Here is a 15,791-nt window from a genome sequence, read left to right on the forward strand (position 1 = left end):
CGTGTCGGGTGTTTTTTTGACAGTTTTGGAAATGCACCCAACTATGAAATGTTCCCTAAAATGATTAGTGATTTTCTTAAAACATCATGCATAACACAACATTATTCTAACAGACAAGTACAAACCTTTACATCAAGCACATGTGGTCAACACTGTGTGTTTTTTCTGCATCACATGGCTAAAGGGGTCAGTTATGAAGATGTGATGGCCAAATATAGTTTTGATTTAGTAAAAAATGACAAAATGGTTTCAACATTTGTGAAACATTTGTATCCATGTATTTGTAAAAACAGATTGTTTAAATGTGTACAACATGTTAAAAAAGGAGAATTGTTTATTGTATAACATATTATTCTTTGTGTGTAATGTAAAAGTTGTTTATTGTATAACATATTATTCTCTGTGTGTAATGTAAAAGTTGTTAAATAAAAACAAACAAACAAAAGATTATTAACTTAGACTCATTTATTTACAAACATACCACATGACAACTGTGACATCAAATTACATACATAAACAATATACAAAGCATATAAATATACAACATTTAAAAAGAAAATTAAAAGTTTAACCAATTACATCCATCTAGAGCGGGTGAGACAAATAATCTGGGGGTTTCGACAGGCTTAACAGGTGATACGTCGCTCAACGGCGTCGCATAATCAGCAGGCGTTTTATTTTTTTTTAACAAAATAATTTTTTGTCTGACATGTTTGTTTGGTATTGTAGAAAGAGGTATGTTTAAAACAGCAAAAGCCTCTAGAAACTCACCCCAGCCCTGTGGTCTACGATCATCACTAACTCTGTGTGGGGCTGTGATGCTTTTTACCAGGTCCAGTATATGTGACCCAGGGATCGTACGTCCGTTTAAGACAAACTCTCCCGAATCATTCCATGAAGACACATCTTTTGACTTAGACATTTTATCTAAAACATACTGAACATGCCGCCTACTTCGAGCTGGTACATTTCTAAGAACATCGCTGATTACAGAATTTTCATCACCGGTCTGGTCAATAACATTTGTTTCCTTATTAACATTATCCACGAGCGGTAACGTCAGTGTTAAAGTCTTGGTCTCCATATCACGGTGTTTAGCAACGGCTAAATATCTCTGCAAGACAGCCGTATAAAACTTAGCCTTCTCATGGGGGTCTAGATCACTCCTAGCCAAAATATTTCTAATCGACAAGTCCAAGTCATTTTCCACAAATTTACTGATAACACCACGGTTGTCATCGTTCTTTAACTTATCCAGCTGGTGTTGCGGTACCAGAAACAATTTTTCAGCAAACTCCATCTCTATAGTCTGGATGTTATCAAACTTGTTACAAATGGTAAAGCAACGCTTAACAATGGTAGAAGAAAACCACCTTTCTGATTAATTACTTTCTTTTTCCGTGAAACGCAAACTTTTTTATCAGCGAAAAATTTTATTTCAGTCTTTTTCTTTTTTAACGTACGATATTGTTTGGGTGTGAGAGGTATGGTCCCGTTAAGCACGTTAAGAGCTACTTCACACAGAGTTAAGATGAGCTCATTAGATGCTGTTTGTAAAATAACACGTCTCTGCGCCGGTTTAGCTTTAAATAAAAGTTTAAGAAGCGGTAGGTTTTTATATAGTCTGTCCGACATGTTGGTCTAGCGACGTTTTTTCTGAATGTAAACAACAGGCGTGTTTGAAAGCAGATCTGTTCTGAGACGAAAGTTTTCAGGAGTCTTTGCTTTATAATCAATCAAAAGGTGGCCGAACGGTTTACTTACAGCATTTTGAAAACATTCCATGAAAAATTTGGTATTGCCGGGGTACATCTGTCTACCTAATACACAAATCTGATTGTTGTCTCTAGGATTTTTAAATAATATGAGATAGTTTGTGTTCAAACTAATTGTCCTGCTAGATTTTCCTTGAAAAAACAAATTTTGCATTAGGTAAATGGCGCTTAAATTTCTATGGTGTACATACTGTGTAAAAACCTTTTCCACCTCTGTATTATTGCTCGCATCTTTCATTACATCGTCAATTATTAACAAATTATTTCTGTTAAGCGGTAAAAGTGTGTCGTCATTTAGTGATGTCGGTATTCCTTGAACAAAATTAATATTTCTTATTTTTAACATTTCATCATAAAGGGGTTGCCAACAGTCATAAATATACACGATGTTCTCTATTTTCTTTGAAATCAACTCATCAGTACGCTCAATCAATTGTTTTACAAAAAATGTTTTTCCGGAATTTGATGGACCGCTTATTACACATGAAAACGGATGTTGTAATCTGAAATCAAAACCATCTACATCTATAACCCCACGATAGCCATGAACGTCTTTAGTATCCATAGGGGAGTGTTGAAAAGTCAGACAACAGGACGCGTTTGTTGTACACGACTTTGAATCGTTTCACTACTGACTTGTTTTTCAGTGTGAGGTTCTTTTTATTTCGCACTATACCGTCTGCACGAGCGAGTATGTGTCGACTACTATCGCGGTTTGTTACATAATGATCAACAAGGTCGATGAGTGTGTCGAGTCTGATGACTTTTGAGTTTTCAGAATTTAGTGTGATTCCTTTAGCCTTCATACATGTTTTACCACCACCTGTAAGATAACCATATGTCTTAGGACCACCCGAACAAAACTCGATAATGTGGTCGCCGCCACCAATCTCGTCTGTCAAATCACCCAAGTATGGACCCAGAGGGGGGTCCCAATCACCTTCACGAGAAACAAAAATAACACTGTCTGTGTCACTATACAACAATCTGTCACCTAATCTATCCATTAAACTGTACAATTCTAAACGAGCGTGTGCAGTTGTGAATGCACCAAGAAACACATTAATGTCACGTGTTGGGCAGCTGTCTCCAGCTGAGTAGCACCACTGTATCAATGCTGTAGTGTCAGACACAAATGAAAAGTGTTTAACATCATAACCATCACCAAAGATATGCTGTGAAAATCGTTCAGGATCTACCAACAGTTCAGAGACCGGCAAGTTTTCCCTCATTGAAAACCGACCCCACAAACTATTCAATAACAATTTATTAATAGAACGACGAGCCTGGTTAAGACATATTTTGTCCGGATTCATTTGAATATTTTCTTTTTCAAAATAGTCCCTGATGTATTCGGCCTTATCTTCCTCTGTGACAGCATATGCCGGATAACCACTAGCCTCCTGTTTGTACTGTAAGAATGTCTTTACATACTCACAGAATAATGTCTCTGAACGTTTTGGAAAATGCCATACCTCATGGATTTTTGTCACCACATAGCCTTTCTCAATAGCCTTCAACAATTCAATACTGACCCAAGTACCGGTGATGGATCGATCAACATCGCTATGCATACATGTATGTGTCTGGTTTTCCAACTCGGCACAAGATCTACACAACGGAAACATTAATTTGCCATTACAACGGTATGGCAAAACAGGGTGTAAGAGTTTTCTTGGGGTTCGTACAGTTGCCTTGACTAGACCATAATATTCGTCAAGAGGGCGGAAGTCTTTAAATATTATCTCAGGGTGCCCAACGGGGTATGTTTTCTTAGCCTGACAGGCGGGGTACAAACTGGTAAAGTCTACATATCTGATTTTCTCGCCATTTTCTGCTTTGTAGTACAATTTGTAAGCATTTGTTCGACCGCCAAAGAGAGCATCTCTTGGTTTGAGTCGCTCAGGAACTGTGTAATTAGACATAAAGGCAATGACATCCGAATTACCCCTCTTGGCCTTTACCCACTGACATTCCCACATAACTTCTACATCTAGACCATACGCCCTAACAAGCACCTCAACCTTGGTGTCAAACTGTTTTCGCAATTCACCATACAAAACTTTTGACATAGGATGTGGCTGGTTCGGTCTGTAACGACATTCGTGACCATGGTGCATACAACCATTAAATTCTAAGACTTTTCGTACACCGTCTTTTTCATAATAACCATCCACATAATATGCACCAAACTTCATTTCACCATGAGTTAGGGCGTGTTGCACATCAACATTGCGTGAGTGCTTAACGTATTCAAGCCACTCGATCGAAACATTCGAGAATGTCTTGTGTTGTGTAATGTACGCGTTGTTGTGTGTCAGAGCTATCGTATCTTTTGGTAGAAAATGTGTCTTGTACACCGCCATGCAACACGACGCTAACGTCGTATAATTGAATGGGTCTAGCTTTGTACATTGTATGAACTCGTCACGATACTTGATACAAGCTTCACGCAGTAAAACGACATCATTCCGTCCATAAACATACAATTCCTTTTTAAAGTCAAACACATCACCAGAGACAGTGTTGTACCATTCGTCAAACTCATGTTTGTCTTTGTCATTCATTGTGTCATATCCATAATAACTTTTTTCAGGGTACTGCCCTACATAGTCCTCATTACACTTTAAATTAAATTTGTGTGGAAAATACCCTTTCTCGTCACATGTCAAATTTAGGGCCGATGTTGTTTTTGCCAGACGCATAGGGATAAAAGAGTATGAGTCTATGTATCTTTGTTTATAGGTTTCGTCATACATTGCAATCAGTCTACAACCCATCATTGTGATTTTTAACGCGACCCCCACTTTCGAAAAATATTCCAATAATAGGAAATTGTCAAAACCAGCGGCATTGTGTGCTAACCACGTGTGGCCCTGATATTTGGGCTGTCTAAAATTTTTGACAAGTTTCTCTATACAGTCAGATCCTTCAGCTGTGAATTCGTCGCCGTCAAATGTAATTGCACAGACAAAATGAGCTTCGTGCTTACCATTTTCAAATCGTGTCTCAAAGTCAAAAAAGATGTACGAAAAAACAGGTTCTTTTAATTTGAGTGGCTGTATGTAACACTCGTGCTTGGTGTCTGAAATTAAATCTTCACCACAATGAATACAACGGTCCGACAAACACCTGTGGGGTTTTGGCTTTGTCAAACTGACATGATAACGACGACCACATTTTTTACAATACTTGGTCAGGTCGCATGAGGATGCCATTACGCCGGAGGTAGGCTGTGGTGTTTGTGCTTTATGTTTTTCATAACAGTATACAGATTTACAGTAGCGTGAGCAAGTCTCGCAGTATTTGGTACGTTTGGCGTATTTGTGACACATAGCGTCTTGACACACATCACATCGATATTTACAACCGTGATCTCGGGCACTTGTGTAGCCTCTATAACAAAACGTACAAACATACGACACACCCATGAATGCTTTCAAATTTTTTATCATGTAGTAATGACCATCATGGAGGTACAAAAACACAGTCTTGGTGTGCGGTCTGTCGCTAGTTTGATACTTCTCTAAATCACCCGAAATACTCTTGTGAAAAACAACTATCTTAACACCATACTTACATTCAAAACGGCCTATGTCATTAAACCCTACGCTATGATCCTGAGAAAAGCCAGCATCAGTCTGCAACTGTTCGGCTATGGTTTCTAATGTGTTATATGTGTCATTCGGATTTAGAAAATATGCAATACAAATAGCAAAACACAAGTTATTTGAGACATTTGTTGGACAGAAAAGGTTCAGTCTGTTTTTTTCAATAACCTGGTTGTGTGCTAGGTCACGAACCTTACGACGAACACCACCATTTTTACACATAGCTATCGACACAATCAAAACCAAACTATCATCTGTTCTAATACTACGGTTACTCTGCACAACCCTTTCAATAGCATCTGAAAATCTATCTACACTGTAACCATCTCTTGAAGACAACACCGTATTAACATCAGATGTTAAACTACCACCTCTTAGCGTAATGTCAATAACACCACCATCGCCCGCCAACACCCTGGAAAACGATACAATTTCTGCTAGTGTATTGTGTATGTATAATGTGTATGACGCCATGTCTGTGGATGGCGCATCACGTAAACTCAATGATCTGTGTAGCACAACACTGTTAAACCGACACCTAGGCACTACCGTATAATCACCGACGATGCCACCAACTCGTGCTAACGTCGCTATATTGTCTTCCGACAACCCAAAGTTATGTGCTGATGGATTGAGTGGCGGGTATCCGTGTGTCAACACCCCGCCTCCTGTCTGTTCTATGTTTATGTGTTGTGTGTTGCTTTCTAGTTCGGCTATAGACAAGACATACTCGTTGTTTAGACACGCCGCTTGCTCGTCATGAGACATAAGATGGAAGGCTTCAAAAATTTTATCATCACATGTTAAATCTATTGTTTGCTCGCAACCACTATCCAACCTGCAACGTTTTGCAGATGTTTCTTGTGAAGTTTGGCAACTATTTGTTAACCAAGCATCCAATGTGTTTTGCAAAAAAACATGGGTACTTCTATCATTAATATTAGAACTGTTTTGTGATATATTTTGAACAACATTTTCGAGTTCTAACATGGCTGTTGTATACTGATGGTTAAGACAAACTGCTTGCTCCTCATGAGACATTTGCTGGAAAATTTTAAAAGCAGGGTCATTGCTTGTGTCGTTGTCTGACCCCAAAAACCTTTTAGACGTCATTTTATTTATGCCAAAATAATGCTGATATGTAATTGTTTGAGCTTTGTACTGATGATCTGATTTATTTAAAACTTTAAACAACAACAGTTAACAGTGCAATAGCTAAAACAACAACAACTAAAACAACAACAACAACAATTATTTAGAACCTGATGGACCTGCTATTGGAATTAACGATGATACTTTTAATTGTAAAAAACGGTTTAAATTGTACAATGTATTGTATACGTTGCTATTGTGTGATGCCTGTTCCTTCCGTATTTTTTGGTTTTCTACAAATAAATTTGAAATGGTTTGTTGCATGTCACCAATTACATGTCCTAAATTAGAAATCGTAGATTTTAAGCACGCAATTTCTTTTCGAAATGTATTGTCTGTTTTGCGCTTTAGTGCGGCTTGTCTACGCTGCTCGATGGCTATTTTAGACACATTCAGTACCAGACTCGACTCATAAAACTTGGTAGAATTGGCAGCGCTAACCTGATGTTGTCTCTCGTGTGATTGATTAGGTTTCAAAGCATCGTCGTCGGCGGTGTCTCTAGCATCGTGCTGCGCTTCGGGAAGCGTGAACCGGACGATTGGAGAGTCAAAATCCGTAAAGCTGTTATCGTTCCAAGTTTTCAACAGGCCGTCTGTCCATTCAAAGTTGCTCTGGTCTGTATCAACTCGGGGATCGTGCTCCAGCAGGGGCTCGTTGTTCAAATCTAAAAACAAATTACATATTAATATACTTTCACACGCATACCTTAAGTTACAAACTACGAACTGTATTTCGTTTGTATTTTTCTTACCAACTCGTTCGCCGTCGTCTTGCAATCTAAGACGTTTTCTGCATGGTTGTTCACGGTCATGTGTTTCGACGATACCGGAACAAATACGCTTTCCGCGCAGAGCCGATTCACTGTCGAGTCGTTGTGGGTTTTGACCCCCCAGTGACCCCTCAGGACTACTAGTCGAGCATGGGTTAAAATGGCCTGGATTGTCCCTCGATACAGCCAACGGGTGCGCGTCAATTACTGCAGCAAAGCCGGGGGGTGTTAATAAACCAGTTGCATCAACCAATCGCGTTAGACCTACTACAAAACATATAATTAGTATTACACATTAAAACACAATCAAATTATAGTATAACACACATAACTCACCAAGCGGTTGTACAGAACTGGATGTGTCATCTGTTTCTGTAGAAATTTATGAAATATAGTGTTGAATAACGAATAAACGTCTACAATAAACAAATATTACAAATACAGAAAAACAAACCTCCAAACAGCTGAGATAAACCCTCAATGCTTCTAATGGCTTGGATTGTTTCAAGCTCAGACATGCCTATACAACAAAAACCCTGTTAAGTAAGAAAAACATTATAACCCCCAAGAAATTCTTACAACAAAAATAACAGCATGGAAAAGTAGAATTCTGTACCAGCTACATGCTTACCAAGAATGCTGGAGTCCATTGTTGTTTTTTCAAATGGTATCCTGGGAGTCTTGATGTCTTGATCTCTTGATGGCCTTTATACACTAACTAGCATGTACCCCGGCTATACATACCGTTTTACCTAAAACACACCTCTTAAAATTTACATATTTAAATATTTTGTTTTCTGATTGGCTTGTCTATATGGTCTAGGTGTCATAAAACTTGGGACGTGTTTGTGAACCCCACTTGTTTGGTTGGGGTAATAAGCGTCTGGAAACCCCATTGTAGAACAGTCACCCCTACCTGTCTGTCTACCTGCCCCACTGTTGTAAGCTTTAAACATTAACACATATAGAGACATCGCAACTAATTGTCTTTTGATGTTAGAAATCTGTGAAACACCCCTAAACAGATAAACCATATGGTGTGGATTGGGGTAGGGTTCTGTGTTTTGGGGGCGGTTTGTTGACCTGTGAAGAAAAAACTGAGTATCTCATTTATTTTGTTTTATTAAACATTTAATTTAAAATACACATTTACATTTAGTTAGCATTAATCAAATGATGTTTGCTTTAAGACACTAACTTAAATCGCTTTTGTGTCTGTGTAGTGGTGGAATATTGTGAGGTGTGTAAGTGAATGTGTTGGCTGTTTCTTTTAACAGACAATACAGGGGGTATGTCATGCTACTCTTGTTCAAACACAAAATGTTATAACCCAAAATCAAATAAGTTAATTTAGCTACCTTAAAGTGTTTACTATGTCGGCTGTCATATGCGCTGACATAATCTTTTTCTCCTTGGTGCAAAATCAATTGTTTCACCAACACAAGAACTAACAGTTGGATTTGCTGAAAAAATATCTAAAAAGATTTAACAGTCTGTGTACTATGGGGTTTCACAAACCTTAGGAGACATGTTTATGCCCCCCCTCACCGTTTGTGGGGTGGTGGGGATACACGTCTGGAAAGCCAACCCTTTGTAGTAAAGATAACCGCAGTCTGTCTGCCGGTCTGACCAATGTTATAAACCTTAAACATTAACATATATAGAGACATCACACCTAATTGGCTTTTGATGTTAGAAATCTGTGAAACACCCCTAAACAGATAAACCATATGGTGTGGAGTGTGATAGGGTTCTGTGGTTTTGGGTGGTTTGTTGGCCTGTGAAGAAAAACTAAGTATCTCATTTATTTGTTTATTATACATTTTATTTTAAAATATAAATTTATATTTAGTTAGCATTAATCAATGATACATACTTTAAAACGATAGCTTATATCACTTATGTGTCTGAGTAGTGGTGGTGTTGCGCTGTGTAGGTGTATGTGTATGTGTTTGATGTTTCTTTTAACAGACAAAACAATGCTTGTCTCTTTACTCTTTATTAGACCTACAATCATCGTAAGCCACAGATTCAAATAGGTTTTATTTTAACTTTCCTTAAAATACTTGCTATACATACTACCATCGCATTGACATATCTTTTTCTCGTTGATGCAAAACCGATTTGGCATCACGAACACTAGGCCCTACATTAGTGCTGCTGTAAAATACTTAAAATGTGTCTGATTTACATATACGTTAGCCATTTTAAAGCTTTTTGCCCTAGAATTCCAACAGTATACGGCTACTTAAACACTATATACAGACATTGTTACAAAATGGGGTTTTGTAAAAACTTCAATGTTAAAAACCTAGGTGTGTGTATGTGGTTGTATGTGCGTGTGTGTGTGTGTGTGTGTGTTTGGTTTGGGAGGTGGGGTGTGTGTGGGGTTGGGGAGGTGTGTGTGTGTGTGTGTGTGTGTGTGTGTGTTTATGCTTGTTGTGTTGACCTGTGAAGAAAAACTATGAATCTCATTTATTTAAAATATAATTTTATATTTAGTTGGTATTAATCAAATGATGTTTGCTTTAAGACACCAACACAAATCGCTTTTGTGTCTGAGTAGTTTGGAGTGTGCTAGGGGTGGGAGGGTGAGTGGGGTGGGAGAGATGGGTGGGCGGATGGGGCTGTGTGGGTTTGGGGAGGCGGGTCCGGTGGGCGTTCCATACTATGTCAGTCAACATGATCTGTCAATCAAACTAGCCTGTCGCTCACAGAGGTGGGGGCAAGGGGTCATAAATCAGGGTCATAAATCATATTTTTGACAGGTAGTGCATGATACATACTACTCATGCCTACAGTCAAGCATTGTGGTGGGAATGCCATGGTCTGGGGCTGCATGAGTGCAGCAGGTGTTGGGGAGTTACATTTCATTGAGGGACGCATGAACTCCAATATGTACTGTGAAATACTGAAGCAGAGCATGATCCCCTCCCTCCGGAAACTGGGTCGCAGGGCAGTGTTCCAGCATGATAATGACCCCAAACACACCTCTAAGACGACCACTGCTTTATTGAAGAGGCTGAGGGTAAAGGTGATGGACTGGCCAAGCATGTCTCCAGACCTAAACCCAATAGAACATCTTTGGGGCATCCTCAAGCGGAAGGTGGAGGAGCGCAAAGTCTCGAATATCCGCCAGCTCTGTGATGTCGTCATGGAGGAGTGGAAAAGCATTCCAGTGGCAACCTGTGAAGCTCTGGTAAACTCCATGCCCAGGAGAGTTAAGGCAGTTCTGGGAAATAATGGTGGCCACACAAAATATTGACACTTCAGGAACTTTCACTAAGGGGTGTACTCACTTTTGTTGCCAGTGGTTTAGACATTAATGGCTGTATATTGAGTTATTTTGAGGGAAGAATAAATTTACACTGTTATATAAGCTGCACACAGACTACTTTTCATTGTGTCAAAGTGTCATTTTGTCAGTGTTGTCCCATGAAAAGATATACTTAAATATCTGCAGAAATGTGAGGGGTGTACTCACTTTTGTGATACACTGTATATATATATATATATATATATATAGATATAAACTTGGTACAGCACAAACAGGTAGTAATAATAATTATTATTATTGCACAAATAGTATATATGTAGAGTATACACTGATCAGCCATAACATTAAAAGCACCTCCTTGTTTCTACACTCACTGTCTATTTTATCAGCTCCAATTACTGACTGTAGTCCATCTGTTTCTCGGCATGCTTTTTTAGCCCCCTTTCACCCTGTTCTTCAATGGTCAGGACCCCCACAGGACCACCACAGAGCAGGTATTATTTAGGTGCTGGATGATTCTCAGCACTGCAGTGACACTGACATGGTGGTGGTGTGTTAGTGTGTGTTGTGGTGGTATGAGTGGATCAGACACAGCAGCACTGCTGGAGTTTTTAAACACTGTGTCCACTCACTGTCCACTCTATTAGACACTCCTACCTAGTTGGTCCACCTTGTAGATGTAAAGTCAGAGACAATCGCTCATCTATTGCTGCTGTTTGAGTCGGTCATCTTCTAGACCTTCATCAGTAATCACAGGACGCTGTTGGCTGGATATTTTTGGTTGGTGGACGATTCTCAGTCCAGCAGTGACAGTGAGGTGTTTAAAAACTCCAGCAGCGCTGCTGTGTCTGATCCACTCATATCAGCACAACACACACTAACATACAACCACCATGTCAGTGTCACTGCAGTGCTGAGGATGATCCACCACCTAAATAATACCTGCTCTGTGGTGGTCCTGTGGGGGTCCTGACCATTAAAGAACAGCATGAAAGGGGGCTAACAAAGCATGCAGAGAAACAGATGGACTACAGTCAGTAATTGTAGAACTACAAAGTTCTTCTATATGGTAAGTGGAGCTGATGAAATGGACAGTGAGTGTAGAAACAAGGAGGTGGTTTTAATGGCTGATCGGTGTATATAGTAATAGTAAGATGTAATAGTATATATGTAAGTGATCTGTGCATTAAATAGCAGTTTGGGGAGGGCAGAGTTCAAAACAGTTTGATTTGCTGTCTTAGAAGCTATGGGTGTGTGTCTGGGTGTGAGGTGGGGGGGGGGGGGGGGTGGAGGTGTAATAGAGGCTACAGCTAAGGTAAAAAGCTTCTTAAGTTCCTCAGTCTGTTTGTTTGGGTCTTAATTGTCCTGAATCTTTTTCCCGATGGGAGGGGACAAACAGTCTGTGACCTGGGTGGGTTAAGTCTTTGATGATGTTCCTAGCCCTCTTATGTAGGTGACTGGTATAAACTGTGTCCAGTTTTGGGAGCTTAGTACCCATCCATTGTGCAGTCCTAACTATATGGTCCAATTCCTCCTGTTCTCGGCTGTACAGCTGGTTTACCACACTGTCACACAGTAACAAAGCAAACTGTTTGCTGTTAGGGGTGTGTGTATGTGTGTGTGTGTGTGTTTGTGTGTGTGTGTCTGTGTGTGTGTGTGTGTGTGTGTGTGTGTGTGTGTGTTTGCTTGCCCTGTAATGGGCTGGTGACCTGTCTGGTGTGTTTTCTACCCTTTGCCCAGTTAATTGTACCCACTGTGACCCAGAATAGGATGGGTGGTTAAATGGACAATAAATAAATGAATATATGAATCATTATTGTGTCTCTGTATCTTCTCTATCAGTCATGGCTTCCTCCAGCAGTTTCCTGTCTGAAGATCAGCTCCAGTGCTCCATCTGTCTGGATTTGTTCACTGATCCAGTCTCTACTCCATGTGGACACAACTTGTGCATGACCTGTATCAAAGAGTTCTGGGACACCAGTTCACACTGTCAGTGTCCAGTATGTAAGTCCAGTAAGACAAATTTCCCCAGAAGACCTGAACTACATGTTAACACCTTCATCTCTGGACTGGCTGCTCAGTTTAGGAAGCCAGTTCAGGTCAAATCAAGCAGCACCGCAGGAGAACCTACCAAATCTCTGGTGTTCTGTGACTTCTGCAGTGAGAAGAAACATGAAGCTCTGAAGTCCTGTCTGATCTGTATGACCTCTTACTGCAAGACTCACCTGGAACCTCATGAGAAAGTTTCTTCATTCAGGAAACACAAACTAATAGATCCTGTGGAGAACCTGGAGGATTAAATCTGTCAGAAACATGAGAGACCTCTGGAGATGTTCTGTAGAGACGACCAGACATGTGTGTGTCAGTTCTGCACTGAAGGAGACCACAAGAACCACAACACAGTTCCTATAGAGGAGGAGAGTGCAGAGAAGAAGGTGAGAGATCTTATACATTGAGCTCCAGAATTATTTGCATCTCAGTAAAGAGGATTTAAAAATCTTCTGGAAAATGTTTGTGATTGATTAATTTAGTCTCAGACTAAAATTTTATAACAGTGTTTATATTTAATTTGTAATTTTTTCTCCACCTGAGTGATGGTCCTCCTATACTTACTGTTTTGCTGGGACATAAATTTGGAATAACACAGAGGTAAACTTTCCAAAAATAGTAATGAGGTAAATGTTTTATTTTTTTAATGTTTGATTTCATAAATCAGACAACGGCTTTAAAATTACACACCTACATTTTTATATTCAGTTAGATATATCAAGAAGCAAATAATCGGTACAATTATTTACGCATGGAAAGGATGGTGGTTACTGAGGCCAAATTTTGGATTTCTCTCTTTTCGCCTGCACTAGGCGGGTGCATATGTGGATCAGCTTTGAGTACAGAGAGCCACACCCTGATCAACACTCTTTCCCCGTCTCTGTGCAGATGCCATCAATCAGCCAGCAGAGATCGTAATTGCATCAGTCATAAGACAGTCCTTTATCCGGCTCCCATCTGTATGAACAACAGCCAATCATTGTTCATGTAGGTTCCCAGCCCAGCCAGTTAGCAAAGCTGAGTTTTAAACCAATGAGTGTGAAATGTTAGCTCTGGTGTGCTAGCGTGTTTTATCGCTGCGCCACCTGAGTGCCTAATATTTCTTATTCTAGATTTTTCTTACTCTTTATTCCAATAAACCATTTTATATGAAAGTGAGTGCAGTTTAGAAGTATAATTACATTAGTACCACTTCTGCAGAATTCCAATCATTTCTGTAAACACAGCTTATATATTTTACCGACTCAGCTGGGAGTAACAAAAGCAGAAGTTGAGCAGATGATCCAGGACCGACTGAAGAAGATCAAAGAAATCAAACATTCTGTAGAACTTAATGAAGTAAGAAAAGTCTTTATCTACTTGATTAATCCTCGTTTCTAATGACACATGAGTAAAACTGCTATTTCTAATAACACTACATAAATGACGATGTTTCTCCTGATAGAAAAACACAGAGAAGGAGAAAGCTGACAGCATGGAGATCTTCAGAGCTCTGATACACAGCATTGAGAGAAACCAGGCTGAGCTACTGAAGGTGATGGAAGAGAAGCAGAGAGCAGCCGAGCGTCAGGCTGAAGAGTTCATTAAAGATCTGGAGCAGGAAATCACTGAGCTAAAGAGGAGAAACACTGAGCTGGAGCAGATCTCCAACACTGAGGATCATCTCCACCTCCTACAGGTCAGAGTCCCTCTGTTTCTCAATAGTAATGCAGCACATGACAGGACAGCACTGGTCATGCTGAGGGATTTCTCCTCTCTCCTGCTGTACTGTAGATTTACCCGTCCCTGTGCAGACCTCCACCCACCAACAACTGGACTGATGTCAGTATTCAGCCTCATCTGGATGTGGAGACTCTGAGCAGAGCTCGATCTCAGCTTCAGGAATGTGTTGATGAAGTAATGAAGATGAATGTCAGTATGGGTAAGTGATCATTATCTGTACGATCTTGTGAGTTTGAGCAGAGAAATTACTTATGACTTACATTTATCTGGTAATAGTTTAACCATAAGTTGAAGCTGCTGTTACTTGCTGTTATTTTTAATTCTGTATTGAAGCTTCTGTAAGTGTTGGTCACCACACTGTGTGTTGGTTAGTGTTCATGTTCCAGCTTCAAATTGTGCTTTATAATCATCACTTTAAAATAATCCAGTTTCTAACAGAAATGATTTCTAGCAGTAAATAATTTTGTTCCTTATTTTATTCCAACCAGAACTGAAGAGAATTTAACAACATGCAGGTTTGTGAGCTCTCACTCATCACATGATAAAATCTAGATTTCTTCATTAATACACACTGTGTAACGATAAAATGGGTGTAAATTGTGTCTCTTTCTCTCAGTGGACGTGATTCTGGTTCCTGATACAGCAAATTCTTACCTGATCCTGTCTGATGATGGAAAACAAGTTACATGTGGAGACAAACGACAGAACCTTCCTGATAATTCAGAGAGATTTGATGAATGTGTCGGTGTGCTGGGAAAGGAGGGATTCTCCTCAGGAAGATTTTACTATGAGGTTCAGGTTAAAGGGAAGACTAAGTGGGATTTAGGAGTGACCAGAGAGTCCAGTAACAGGAAGGGGGAGATTACAGCAAGTCCTAAAAATGGATATTGGTCTGTGTGGCTGAGAGATAAAACTGAATATGGGGCTCTGGGTTATCCCTCTGTCCTCCTCTCATTGAAACAGGCTCCTCAGAAGGTGGGGGTGTTTGTGGATTATGAGGAGGGTTTGGTCTCCTTCTATGATGTTGAGAATGAGTCTCATATCTACTCTTTCACTGGTCAGTCTTTCACTGAGAAACTCTGTCCATACTTCAGTCCCTGTCTCAATGATGAAGGTGAAAATTCAGCACCACTGATCATCTGCCCTGTTAGTCAAGTTCAATCCTAATTAGTGAATGCAATATTATGTGCACCTGGAATATGTAAGTACTTACCCAAGCAACACTGGAAACCCCTCTGACATGACTGGACGTGTGTTGTAGGGGTCGTGTGATGGTCCACGGCTCTCCTTGGCCAGCGATATTGTAAGCATTGTAAGGTGTTACATGGAGTCTTATGTTTTATATTATTTTATGTATTCTGTGATGTTTTTGTTCTGAAAAGTCTAAATAGATTTTATTTTATGCCATCAATATGACACTTCATCAATATTATTT

The 15,791-nt window shown here is 39.7% G+C and overlaps 1 pseudogene; it reads left to right on the plus strand.

The window, feature by feature from the left end:
* Positions 1 to 12,429: 12,429 nt before the first annotated feature.
* LOC134312527 (E3 ubiquitin-protein ligase TRIM21-like) lies at positions 12,430 to 15,523 on the plus strand (annotated as a pseudogene).
* The last annotated feature ends 268 nt before the right edge of the window (positions 15,524 to 15,791 follow it).

Source organism: Trichomycterus rosablanca, chromosome 4 (assembly GCF_030014385.1).
Source record: "Trichomycterus rosablanca isolate fTriRos1 chromosome 4, fTriRos1.hap1, whole genome shotgun sequence".
In the NCBI taxonomy this organism is placed as follows: Eukaryota; Metazoa; Chordata; class Actinopteri; order Siluriformes; family Trichomycteridae; genus Trichomycterus; species Trichomycterus rosablanca.